Source organism: Ambystoma mexicanum, chromosome 2q (genome assembly GCF_040938575.1).
Source record: "Ambystoma mexicanum isolate Mex_15411 chromosome 2q, UKY_AmexF1_1, whole genome shotgun sequence".
NCBI classification, from domain to species: domain Eukaryota; kingdom Metazoa; phylum Chordata; class Amphibia; order Caudata; family Ambystomatidae; genus Ambystoma; species Ambystoma mexicanum.
Genome location: NC_090924.1, coordinates 319989549 through 320003996, shown reverse-complemented (window position 1 = coordinate 320003996; position 14448 = coordinate 319989549).

Genomic DNA, 14448 nt, shown 5'->3' with positions numbered 1-14448 from the left:
CAGAGATAGCTCGGTGCAGCATTGTTCAGGGCTTTGTGAACCAGGGATGCTACTTGTAAATGGATTTTGTTTTGAGTGGACAGCCAGTTATTTTGACGCCTGATCTTTGAAATATGCGATCTTTTAGGCACACCGAGGGCGGCTCGTAGGGCATTGTTTTGGAGAATTTGAATTCGGTGGGTGATGGATTTATTTGCTCCAATGTAGAGGGGACTACAATAGTCGAGCCTCGAGAGGATTAGTGCTCTCGCTAGGATAAGGCAGTTGTTGTCAGAGAGAAAGTGTTTGCCTGCTCTAATAAGTTTGCATGTGTAGGTGGTGGCCGAGGCCAATGACTTCACCTGCTTGTCGAAGGAGAGAGTGGCATCCAGATAGAAGCCAAGAGTCTTCACGTCTTTAGATACCTTGATGATATTCCCATCAATTTCAAATGAGGCAAAGTCCTGGCTAAGCTTTTTAATGTTGGAATGCGTCCCTAGGATGATCAACTCTGTTTTATCATCATTCAGGCATAGACCGTGGGTTGCCATCCATGCCTGGACGATAATATACACCCTATTCACCAAGGCCAAATCCTTGTTGTAATCCCCGGAAAGTGGGAGGAGAATCTGGGTATCATCTGCATAGTTAGTGTAGGTGATACCGAGATGGTCCAGATCATCAAAAAGGGGCTTAGTGAATATGTTGTAAAGAGTCAGGGAGACACACGAGCCCTGAGGAACTCCGCACCGGATGGGGATTGGGTCAGCCGCTGCCGATGGGGAAAACACCCTCATGGTCCTGTCACTAAGAAAGGATTCAATCCAAGTTATGGCCTCTCTGGAGAAATGTACGGCAGAGTCTAAATGGCTGCAAAGTACACCATGGTCCACAAGGTCGAATGCCGCCGAGAGGTCCAGCAGCAAGAGGAGAGCCATTTTTCCCTTATCTCTTAGTTCATCTATTTGTGCCTTTAGGTCAATGAGGGCAGTCTCTGTGCCGTGTTGGGGACGGAATCCTGATTGGCGCTCCCCTAAGAGTTTATGTTGTTCCAGAAAGCTTTGGATTTGATTATAGGCAATCTTATCCAAGATTTTAAGCAGGAAGGGGACTGTTGTAATGGGACAGTAGTTTGTGGGTATGAGAGGGTCTAGCATTTGCTTTTTGAGCAGTGGTAGTACCCATGATTGTTTTAGATTGGTGGGCACCGTGTCAGACGTGAATGATGAGTTGACAAGTTTGGCAATGAACAAGGAGAGATCCCTAGCAGCATCTTTTATAAGCTGGGCAGGGCAAGAATCGCCCTGGCAGTTTGACGGTTTAAGAGAGAGGATGACTTTCTCCACCAAGTTAGGTTCTTGTCGAATATTCAGACGGAGGGAATTCCAGAGCTGGGCAGCTAGATTGGGGAAAGATTTGCCTAGACCATTCAGGCGTTTTGTCCTCCAGCGACCAACCAGTGCCATGCTGGATGATCGTAGATTTCTACTGGGCTCGTATCTGGGCAGGTGGGATTTCAGGTACGATGGAGCTTTCCCATGTAGGCATTTGTGGATGAGGGACGCAGATTGTCAACTGAACCGGGGAAGAGACAGGGAGCCAGTGTAAGCCCTGCCTACTGGTTGAGATATGTTCCCATCGGGAGATACCCTTGATGATGCGGACAGTGTCGTTTTGAATGATTTGAAGCCTTTGCAGGCTGCATTTGTTGGCACCTATGAATAGGGCATTACAATAGTCTATCTGGGAGAGTATAATAGCACAGGGTGTTGTAGTGCAGTTGGCAGCTTCTGGAGGTCTGATTTATCTGTGTTTAGATGCTAAGCCACAAATCCAGAACAATGGCAAGGGACTTAACTCTTCCTACCACTGGAATGTTGCAGTCCTTTATTTTAAAATTGGAGTAGGTGTTGTTAAGTTTGGCCCTGGCTGAGGGAGATCCAAAAATCATCAGCTCTGTCTTAGTTACGTTCAAGCACATCCAGTTCCCAGTCATCCACTTATCAATCGAGCTGTAAACACGTTGGAGGTTAGAGCTGTCCGATTTTGATCTCTAGGATCAGTTGGGTATCATCTGCGTAGCTGCTAAAAAAGACTCCCAATCCCCCGAGAAGACTACAGAGCGGTCGGATGTATAGGTTGAAGAGAGCAGGGGATATGCATGCTCCCTGAGGCACTCCACATAGAATTGAAGATGGTTTTGAGGAGGTGTGACTCCAGCAGATCATCGTTTTCCTATCAGATAGAAAGGATTTGTACAATTTGGTCGATTTCGGAGAGCAGTTCCCTAAGTTAGCCAGTGTGTGTAGCAAGCATTTGTGATCGAGTAAATCGACACAGCTGACAGAACTAACAGGACCATTAGTCCTGTTTTCCCTCTATCCATAGGTTCGAGCATGTGTGTCTGGGGGTCTAATAAGGCAGTCTCCATACTGTTATCTGATTTAAAACCTGATAGCCTTATATGTAGTTTGGTAGTCGCCTCAAGGTAGCCCTGAAGTTGTGATGTTGCTACTTTATCTTCCACCCTTAGTAGAAAGTTGGAATTTGTAATAGGTCTGAGGGTCCAATCCCGCTTTCTTAAAGAATGGAGTGATTGTGACCACTTTGATAATGTCTGGGACGTGGTCATGAGAGAAGAAAGCATTTACAAATCTAGTCAAAAACGGGGCGAAGATAGCATTATTGTTCAAAATAATCTTGGCTGAAATATTGTTTTCAGGGCACAATGTGGGGAGCATTTTGGCAAAGGTCTCTTCCGTGTCCAAGTTGGTAATTGATTGAATAGGAATTTGGCTTGATCAGTGTTGATCGCTCCTTCGATGTTGGTCACTGAGACAAGGGATTTAGGATTAGCCGATGCACATACGGGATTTGTTTTCAGTTCTTCCTTGATTTTATTGTGGACCAGGGTGAGTTTATCCGCAAAGGCCTGCTGTACTTGGGCGCTAATTTCTTCAGTCGAAGTTGTCTCTCTACCAACCTAAGCGAGACCTCCGTTCGGCCAATCAGTTTCTGCTGACTGTCCCATGCTTTCAACGCTCTTGTGCGGGAGGCAGATCTTTTTCAGTGTTGGCTCTGGCTTTGTGGAATGCTCTTCCTCTGCATGTCAGGAGCATTCATGCCCTATCCATTTTCCGCAAGCAGCTTAAAACTTGTCTGTTCTCATTGGGCCGCTTTCCTCTCCTCTCTGGTGATTCTGCCCTAGCGCCTTGATGCTTTTGGGTCTTTGTCACGCTCTATAAATACTTATACATACATACATTAGCACAGTCCGGATCTGTCGGAGAGATGGACAGGGAGAGTGCTGTGGGTTTTTTGAAGTTTTTTAGGATTTCAAACAATTTCCGGGAGTTGTTATTGGCCTTATTTATTTGCTCATTGATTATTTCTTTGTGTTCAATATGGCAAGAGTGTTCCAAGGTCTTCCTGATGGCTTTATTTAGGGCAGTCTGTTTTTTTCGCCAGTGATGTTCTGCACGTCTTTTTTTTATCTTTTATGAGGTCTACAGTGAACCACTTTTTGTGGTCAGAATTTTCCTTGACCAACTTTCTTTTCAGAGGGGCTACGTTTTTTAACATGGTCGTCACTGCACTATTATTTGTTTTAACCAGCCTCTCCGGGGAGTCTGGGCAGGTTGTATAACACATAATGTTGTTAAGGCAGCTGTGAAGATCAGGGCTGTAACTTTTTTAAGGTTGCTACTGGTGACATATTTAGGGATGTTAATCTGTCTTCTTGGAATGTCCTGAAGCTGGATGGTAAAGTTGATTGTGTAATGATCAGACCAGATACAGGGAGTAGTATTCTCAATATTGAGATTAAGATTTCTAGATGTGACCCAGTCTAGTTGTAGTGTGAAGGAAGATGCATTTTCGTGGGTGCATTAGCCTGCTGAGCTAACCATATTACATATTAGGTCCTTAGATGGCTGTATTAACAGCTAAGACTAGCAGCGTATTTGAAGTGTGTACTAAATGCTGAAACAGACCTTTATAGATGTATTAGTAAAGCGCCTATATACTAAGAAGCATAGTGAGCTACATTGAACATGCAGGCATCAAAGGGGTGGAAGGTTACATTCATAGCTTGCAAATGCAGGGCAGAGGCCCAAGTTTAGTAGCTAATAGAGACCTGTATTTGAGTGCTTTAAAGTATTATAGCGCTTAGATACCCAGTTGTGCAGTATCAAGACACTAGCTAGCAGAGTGCAGGCCCAGTAAAGCTTGCTCACTAGGGGTTAATGCAATGTATACTGCTTCAGATTCCACTGGAATATTCTTTCTTTGCAACCATGGCATCTTCATTAAAATTAGCCATATCCGTGGGAGGACGGTACATTAGGATGAGGTTCAAGCAGCTGCAGTGTGTAATAATGAGTTTTAGGTGCAGGAAACTTGCATTGGCTGCACTGGTTGGAGGCCTGGAAGAATTGGCATTTTCCTTAAATATAATGGTAACCCAAATCACGTTTTTTGCAGGAGGAGATAACCTAACCTTCAGGGGTGGCCATGTTTATCATGGGCCCACTGGCTTCGGTGATCCAAGTTTCTGTCAAGCAAAAGATATCCAAGTCATGGTGTAATATGTAATCATGGCTATATATCGATTGCGTGATTATTAAGCAATGTAGTATTTTAATGTTTGCAAACTACTTCATGTCTGCAGGCAGGCGTGTTAGGTCCTGCTTTTCTTGGGTGGGCTCCCGGATGTTCATTCTATCTGTTTCGTTTGTTGAGGTCAGCTTTCTAGAGTGGTTGTTTGTACAGTTCCTTCTAGTAGGACTGCTGGGGCTTTCCTTTGCTGAGTACTTAGTTGAGTTTCTAGAGTGGAGACACCCATGTCCTTACTCATATAGGTAATAGGACCCTGATCATTAGAGGTGCCAGTAGGGTTATCAAATTTCAATTGTAAAAATCTATTTACAATTGCCATGTGCGCAGATTTTTGAGCCGCCAGCAGGAGATTAGTTTCAATGGCATGTCCCATAGTGATGCTGCTCTCTAAAGGATGGAGGAGAGACTGCTGGAAACAACGGCTGTAGGCGGTCGCAAAACATTCTGACAGCGCAAGAGAGCAAAAGCTGGCTCACAGTGGCTTACAAAATGCCCATAGGTGTTAGTAAATTGCAGAACAGTCTTCCTGTGGTCGGGTGTACGCGTCTCGTGCAAAACAAATGAAAACCCTCCCCCAATGCTAAGTGCAGAAATAGAGATGTGTTAGTGGACAATTGAGAGGTGTAAAATCCAAGCACTTAGATTACATTTCACAGCCAGCACAGAGCTCTGCGCCAGGTCGCTACGATCGGCGCTGACCAGTGAAGACCGGCTTGCCACTGTAGCGCCGGCGCTGAAGCACCTGACGTTTCAGTTAGAAGGCAATGGAACTCTGGGACATATAGTTCCTGTGCATTCCAGGAACTGCAGTTTTAGCAAAATATTGTATGCAAAACCAAATGAGAGTGCTTATCTCTCTGCTCAAACAATATATACAAAATACCAAGGCTAATCTGAAGGTGATTTGTATTTCAAATCTGGCTATGATTTTACACAAGAAACTGCGGGTGGCAGTGCAATTTCAAACCCAGCACTAGCTGGTCACGGGGAATTTCCGAGCTGCTCTCAATCAGTTGAAGTCTCCTCCCAGGATTGTCATTTCCCCATGCAGCGCCATCACTTCGTCCAGTGCACGTGCTTCGAACTCCCTTTGGCCTTGATTTGGAGAATACAATGATGCTGTTTGAATTTCGGCTGTCTGAAAATGACGTACAATTCGCTGCGATTGCAGTGAACAAGGGGAGTGCCCTTGTTCACTGTAATTGCATCAGGGGTTGCAGGGGTGTCCCCGTGACCTAGGACATAAAGTTTAAAAATAAAATAAAAGGACCTTGCAGTACCGGTTACCCTGCATGGAAGTGAAGGGAACCGGCATCACAGAGGGATGGCAGAGGTACACAGAGATGTGTGCCACCTGAAGGTAAGTAAGGGGATGGGGGGAGCCGGTATTCGGAAAACTCCACAGGAGTCAAAACCGAAAGTTATTTTCGAACAAATAACTGATTTTTTCTCCTTCGGACATTTTGTTATCGAACAAATCACGAATATCCCTCTACCCAGCTACTCATCGTGGTTCCTCCCACTTGCTGCCCCAGTGTGCCCCCTCCCAACAAAACCACTTCACCTTCCCTAAAATATCCACAACAAAAAAGGCACGATGGTCTCAGGAACATCACCCTACCGAGCCCACCCAACCCCTTACCAGTTGAGCCTTCCGAGATGCCCCAGCAACGAGTCAGGGACACCAGGGATGCACTGTACCTCCTACTCCCTATGCTTTGATCCGTAACAAAAAGTGGTAAACTCTAAACAGCGAGCCCAAACCATTGTCAACACTGGTATGACCAACCGTTTCAAGCTGTTATCATATGTGCCCAGCTCTTCCTTCTCATGTCGGTGGGGAGGGAGTATTCAGTCTTCTAAATTTCCAGCTTCCTGGTTTCTTTGCCCTCCTCCCTCCCGCATCTGGGCCTCTGCTTCTGCGCTCCTTTGGGGCCTCAGCCTCTGCCCCTGGTGGGTGTTCGTGCATGCCCTGCAAATGAGCCAAGGCCACATCTCGCTTTCCCTTAGTAGTAACCCGATACTCTTCTCTTCCTCTTTCGAAGGTAAGTGAAAAGGGGAAATCCCAGAGGTTCTTCATCTTGTGCTCCCTCAGCTACTGGATCAGGGCTCTAACGTCTCTGCACCTGGCCAGCGCAAAGGCAGACATATCCTGATATATCACCACTTTTGCTCCTTCGTAGGTGAGATTGGGAACCTGCCTGGCCTTGTCCAGTATTCGCACTCTGTCCTTGTAGTTATGGCACTAGCTAATATGGAGCGTGGTCGCTCCGGGGACCCACCAGCTCTGTGGACCCTGTTGATGCGAACAACCTTCATCACGTCACCTTCCCTATCAAATAATATTCCCAGGATCAACTTGACTTTCAACTCTAGGCCCAGAAATACCCTCTCCTTCGTGTCTACATCCTCTGTTCTCTAGGTCATCAATCTTTAATGAGGTTTCATATTCCTTTTCTTCCAATTCTTTGATGCGCACCTCCATCCACATCTCCAGGCGGTCCATGGATAGCTGATAGTGCTCTAGCCCCTCTTTCTCTTCTAGCTTGTCAACTCTTCCCCCCAGGGTCTGGAGAGAGGCTTGGATGCCCCCTCTGATCGATTTTATCTCCCCCAGCAGCACATTAAAGTCAGCCTTAGTGACCATTTCCTGTGACACTGTTCCTGGGTCCTTCTCCATCTCTGCTGGGCCTGCTGTATCCTGTGTAGCCCTCTTGAATGCTCCCAGCTTCTTAGCAGCCTTCTTTGATAACATGGACCTCTAGAGTCTCCCCTGTCAGGGCCTCTCACTCCGTGCCGGGTAGCTCTAGCTCTCGTTTTCTCACTGGGCCAGATGTCAGGGTTGGGGCTGGGGGACTTCCTTATCCTTGCTTACCCTGTTATTTGTGGACCGTAGGCTGACCCTCCTGCCCACGTGAGCGAGCGCACCACGTCGTGCCTCTGCAGCTCATTGGTTACCGCTCCATCAGTCTCGGGCCCATTCCCCAGCGCTGTTCCACATCTGCGTTGGGTTCGTCACCAGTCCCACCAGCGCCGCCTGCCAGGCCTCCTCTGCCTATGCGCCAACTGTTGCAAGCAGTCCGCCGCTCCTCGTGGCCTCCTTAAGAGGTTCCCTGCCGACCGCAGATCCTACAGAAAAAAAACTCACACTGGGGCTCGCAGGCTGCAGGCCCGGTCAAGACACGGCTGGTAGCCGCTCCAGGGCCTGATCTGCTCCTGATCGTGCACCGCCTCCTCCCGCTGCTGCTGCCGCACTGTGAACGGGCCCAGCTGCTGCGACAAACCGCTCACTGCGCTAGGGTATGCACCCAACTCTGCTTCACTGTGTAGAGGAGGTCCCAGACATGGCCTGCACCCCTGCCCCTCATTTCGATGTGCCAGTAAATTACTCGCCAAGGTATGTGACGTATGAGGAACAGCTGAACCAACAAAGGGCTGCAATGGGCCTCTGCCCGGTGTAAATTAGAATATCAATACCTGTTGAAATGCCCATAACCAGGCAACCCTGGGCAGCATGGTACCCAATCAGACAACCATACCAGCCGCTGATACGGAACGATGAGGAATGCCTACACACGGTCCTTGAAGAGACTCCGAAAGCCATAATGGAAGACCAGCAGAGATGAAACAAGGACCAGAGCAGCTCCAAGAACGAACTGAAGGAGCACTGAAAGCATGCATGCCAGTACTGACAACTGCGAGGATAATTGTAATGGACGAAGGGGAGAGACACTGTGAAAAACGTATGAGAATGGTGCCATGAGACGAGATGGAAGCAACCGCCTTATTGAACGTGTGTAAATAAGCTTGAAACGCAAGATGCTAAGTAGTCGATTCTGCTTGCAATGCTTAGTAGAAGTTAGAGCGGCAAGCGCCAACTGTATACATCTACCTCAATACAGCACAATGTACACTTGCGACTCCATTTTGTATAAGCAGAAGTACTCCCAGGCAGCCAAGGCCTGACTGGTCAGGTTTCATATCCAGGCCCAAGCCGAGGAAAGGAGCAGAATCGAAACCTAATAAAGCATGGCTCAGGACTGGGGAAATGGAGGTCAACCAGAGAAGGGGAGGTGAGCGTGAGCTCACGAGGCTCCGACTTCAGAGCATGCCAGCCCGCCCGTGAAGGTCAAGATAAGAGAGGCCCATGCAGGTGGCTAAGCGCATACAGAATTAAATACCCAAAAGGTTGGAAACGGAAGCAGATTCACGGTGGACCAACACGTGACCAGACAGGCGCGAAGATGTACCACCGCCTGATGTCATCCAGAACCAGAGGGTGCCATAACTTTTCTCGATAAGAGACTACAGATCTGAGGCCATACCCAGCCAACTAATTGACACATAGCCCTAAACCACTGATTGATGGAAGGGAGGCAGGGTGAATCTTGGGACACTAGGCACCTGGGTGTCTATTCTGCATGCTGCTAATTAAAATGGAGATATATGTTTAGGGGTGTAACTTGCCCAATCACAAGGGACCATGTAATCTAGGGTCCTATAGACACTGTAACCAATGAGACGTCGTACTTGTAGTGACGTCAATCACGTGTGGTGTAGAGGGAAGGGCGTAGATGCCCACCCGATGAGATTTATCCAATCCACTTGCATTATTTCCTTATACAGTTATAGCACCTATACTTAAGTTACCTTTCCCAACCAATTGAATTGCATGATGATTTTTTGTAGAATTAGACGTCAATGATGACGGATTTTGCCCATAAAAGAGGCTGTAGGACTAATGTTCGGGGAAGTCAGGGTGAGGCAGGTGCTCGCGATGCTGCTGATTTCCATAAGCTGATGTATGTATCATTAAACGGACTTCCCTTTGCCAATTTACTGAGTCCTGATTATTGATTCTTGCAGGAGTATGTGAATCCTGCACTCTGTCCTCGCATGGTGTAGCTATCTTGTATTACAAGTTTTCGAGGGTGAGTGCTGACCAATGGGCCCGTCAGTAATTACCTCTCCTCGTCAACACTTGCTAACGTGAGGATGGTTTCGGCCATCGATTATTGATAATCGATTAATATATTTATAAGACACCTTTAAACCGACAGCACGAAGGAACTCTGGGCCTCCGGTTACATCACGAGTCCTTTCGCTATTCCGGCTGAGTAGTCTGAGAAGCTTCCCATGGACAATGATAGTGTCATTATTCCCAAAAAATCTGCAGTGGGTCTGATGGAACCCGCCTTTCCAAGCATAACCCTTCTCATTCCCACGGGCAGCGGATCGGACGAAAACCATAAAAGCAGGAAGAGGAAGGGGCGGTGATCCTCAAGTTCCAGAGAGGAACAGAGCCGATTGGTGAGTGAAACAACAAAACTCGTTATCCTGGCAAAGGTCTTATAGGCCTTAGAGTAAGAACGGAAATGTAACGGTGGGTGGCGGAGAAAAAATAATACAGCTAATAATACAGCTAGAAGTAGAAAATACTATATATATATTTATAGAGGGTAAGGACCTGGTCACCTGAAGAAACTGGGGTAAGGAATTACGGGGGGGGGCAGCCGAGATTAAAAACTGTAAGGAATACCAGGGGGGCACCCGAGATTCAAAACTGTAAGGAATACCGGGGGGGGGGCACTCGAGATTAAAAACTGTAAGGGATACCGGGAGGGCACCCCAGAAAAAAACTGTAAAATTCGCCTTGTTCCTGCACTTTAAAGAGTGGTCAGAAGGAACTTGAACCCAGAGCCCACAGAGAGGGGGACGCTAGTCTACGATGACGTTTAAAGACGTCATAAATGGGTAGTTCAAATCCCATGATGGGGTAATAATTATAAGGCAGGTATACGTTGACCAGCTGGTGTCCGTCTAGTCTGTCAAGCGTCTGTCCTATATGTTCTGTGTATGCTGAATGTGGAATTATTGTGATATTAAATGATGGTAATGAATTTTTGTTTTACGCGATTCTGTAAATGAGAGGGAATCGCCACTGAATTGATGTGTTTTGAGTAAAACTGTTATATAAAATTGGATTGGAGCTTGCGTATGTGGTGCATGCTCGTAATAGTGTAAAGTTGAAAACTGCACGAACATTGTTGGTGACAAAATTAAGAATGGAGGAAGTTACTCCACTTGCACACCTGTGTAAACAATTGCCAAAACACGCTGCAAAGCTGAAGAAATATAGCCAGGTATGGGTTAAGGGCACCGCAAATAAAATGTTTATGCTGTGGCCCCACAATGGGTGATTGTCTAAGGCTGTCTTACAGCACATTACCACATTCCTACATGCCACATATAGCGGGAAGAAGCTTGAGAAACGCCTTTCCGTTCTTGAGCTTTGGAAAATGTTTGAACAAGTAAAGGAAGAAAAACCTCCCGCAGACTGGATATTAAATGTATGTATGGAGGGGGGTGAGACGCCTACCGTGCCACCTGCCCCGCCGGAACCAGTTGTTGAGGGAAGTAAGTCGGAAGGCTTTTACCCAGTACGAGAACTTAAAGCAGCCACAGGTTATAGCATCCCTGCATATGAGTCACCTGCGTGTAGCAGTGACGAGACAATAGAGAAGGACAGGAAATTGACTCGGCCTCCACAATCCCGTGGGACAAAGAGAGGCGAGGCGAGGAAAGGAAGGACCAGGCACAAACGAGTGCACCTCTCGATAGAGAGAGAGAGGGAAAGAAGCGGAAAAAGGAACCGATGAGGTAACATTTGCAAAGGACAAATGGATGGGAGGGCAGATACTATTGAAATTAAGGATACAAAGATACAAAGATACAAAGGAAGTGATGACGCAAGGCTGAGTGAATGGTCTGTTGAGGCGCAAAGTAAGGAAAAGTAGAAAGAAATGGCTATGAGAGCCGAGAGGGCAAGAAAAACAGGATAGGTTGAGGCGAGACCAACTATATCGCGAAGAGCAGACAATACCGCTCAGTCGCACGCAATATGCAGCCTATGAAAAGTGCAGGCAGGACATGCTAAAGTTGAAGGAAGAAAGAAGGGTGAACGAAAAGAAAGTGAAGAAGAGAGAAGATGAGGAAAGTAGAAGGGGAAATTAACGTAGAAACGAAAGGATGAGAGAAGTAGATAAGGCTAGAGAGGAGGCGAAGAAGCAAAGAGAAATGGATGAGGAAGCAGAGCGTAAATACAGGCAAAGGATGCAAGATTTGGAATATTTGCAGCAGGAAGTGAAAAAACTCAATCCTGTTGTAGACTGGGAAGACATAGAAGAGTTCTTCCCTGCAAACGATGCGGTACCAGGTACAAGCGGGACAGTTATTGATGATGACTTCAACACCAGCAGCATCGGGGAAGCGATTGATAAAATATATGATGAGATGGGATTGGAATGAATTTCCCAAGAGGGAAGGGAAGATGAGCGCTTAGAGAGCACTGAGGTTGTCACCCGGAGTAGTGGGAGTAGGGGACGTTCCCTAGATAGACTAGAAAATGGGCAGAATGAAGAGGATGTGAGAAGTTGTGCAAACTGGGAGTATTCAGAGTCGGACTCCGATGGGGAAACGGAGGAAGTAATGTATGACGAAGGGAGATGGCGCGAAAGGCAGCTCCCAGGGAACCGAGAGGTACAATGGGAAGATGCGGGCGGGTCCATAAATAGGACACCGAAGTCCGCTGGGCAGTCCAGCCGACATGAGGAAACACGCCACGGTCAGAGGGGGGCGTCGGCACCGGCCTATACTGATCGATTAAGGGCATTGCCAGGTAGACGGCAAGGCGGGAAACGCCACACCGGTGAGAGACAAAGGAAGTATAGAGAGGAGAAGAAAGGACAGTGCATTCCAATTCCCACTGTTAGAAAAGGGAGGAGCACAACCGCAATATATTTCATGGCCACACATGGACCGGGAAAACTTAAAAAATAAGCTCCCAATGCTGACATCGGGGGCTCGTGGGTGCTCGAAACGCATGAGTCTTGGTCAAAGTCTATCCCTGTATTTTACCACATATTGTCTCAAGGGTTGCCTGAACCGGTGCAAAAGCAGCTCAAGAAATTAGTGGGGATCGAAGTCAAACCGTGGGCCGAAATCCAGTTGACCATTGCCCATTACTGTAGGCTGCTGCAAGAAAAGAATCGATAGAAAGAGGCAACGCGTAAGGGAGAAGAGGCGAAGCTGGTGCAAAGGAAGCTGTCAAAGTATGCTCTCGAGGGAGCCATGTTAACAAGTCCAGCCGATTCGAGTGCGCAATGTGCCACTAACCCGCGGCAAAACAATCAGGGTAACACGGGATATTATCCGAGAGGAAGGGGATTTGGAGGAAGAGGATGGCAGAGTAATCAGGGAGGCTTTAGAGGTAACCAAGGAGGTTTTCAAAATGTTCAAGGTGGTATCCAGAGCGCACCAATGGGCAGTCCAGCTATGCCAGATGGACAGATGACCCGACCACCGCCGGTGTGTTGGCTGTGTGGAGTGATAGAACATGTGGCACGCATGTGCAGAAGCCAAGGCACGTGGCAGAACAATCAAGGAATGGGGGCAGGCACGGTCAATCAACCTGCTACCCCACAACAGGGCAATTCACAAAACTATACCGTGCAGCAGCAGGCAGCTGGCTTGCAGCAAGGTGCACAGCAAGTGGTCCAGCCACAGACCATGGGGAGTGTACCACAGGGACAACCTCAGCAGGCACTGCCGCAAGTGGCTCAGGGCACTAATTCCGGTGGGGGAAACCCACAGGCATACAGTGGACCAAACCTATATATGAAATAGGACGGCTCACAGGGATCTCTGATGTGTTCTATCCTATCAGTGACACCAGACCCCAACATGGAACCTAGGTTAAATGTCACCATAGGGGGGAAAGAATATTCCTTCTTAGTTGACACGGGTGCAACGCGCTCATGCATAAGAGAAGGAAAGTTCTCCTTGTCCGGCGAGGCAATAGACACCCAGAGTTTTACTGGAGCTCATAGCAGCGTTCCCTTTACAGATGCACTCCCAGTCTCAGTGGGAGAGTGCGACATGAATGTACCTTTATTGTATTCTTGTCAGTCCCCGGTGAATATCATGGGTCGGGACTTGATGACAAAATTGAATATGATCATCTCGTTCACTGAGGATGGCATAGTGTGCTCCACCCGGGAATGCATTATGCAAAAGTGTGCGAAATGATCAGAGCATACTCTGGACATGCAGCTATGAGGGCTGTACCACTGGAGCCAGAAGTCTTTGCATACGGTGTACGAGTGCTTATGGCGGGATTGCCAGGCTTCGCAGATAAACCTATGAGAACCCCTGATGAATTTCTATTCAGGCCAAGAATACCCATGCACGAAGAGGAGGGACAAGCGGTGCGAGGAAAGGTAGTATTAGTTGAAGGAAGTGACGACAAGGGTATACCTTGGTGTGCGATTGTCGCCATCGAAGAAGGGTATCGAGTGACTGACGTCACCGATGATGATCTGTTCGAAGAACACCCTGACCCAGAAGAGACACGGGTGCAAGTGGGTCTCATATTTTAGGTCAAAATGATCAGGCAAGAGGTACCACAGAGGATGATGTTAGCGTTAGTAACCCCAGAGTACTTTGATAACGACATGGCCCTAGTGCCGGCCAAAGTATGGACTACAGGGCCCTATGACATAGGTCTCCTGAAGGGAGCAGGCGAAGTAAAAATTAAATTGAAACCAGGAGCGATTCTACCAAGAGCGCGACAATACCCCATGTCCAGAGAAGCGGATGAAGGGATTGCAAAGACAATCTCCGCCATGATGGTGCAGGGCATTCTAGTGACATCGGAATCACCCTGCAACACAGTGATTTATCCTGTCAAGAAATCAAAGGGAGGGTCCTGGCGTTTAATCCAGGGTTTACGAGCCCTAAACGACATAGTCGAAGCTGAGTTCTCTTTAGTCCCGAATCCATTCACGATTCTGT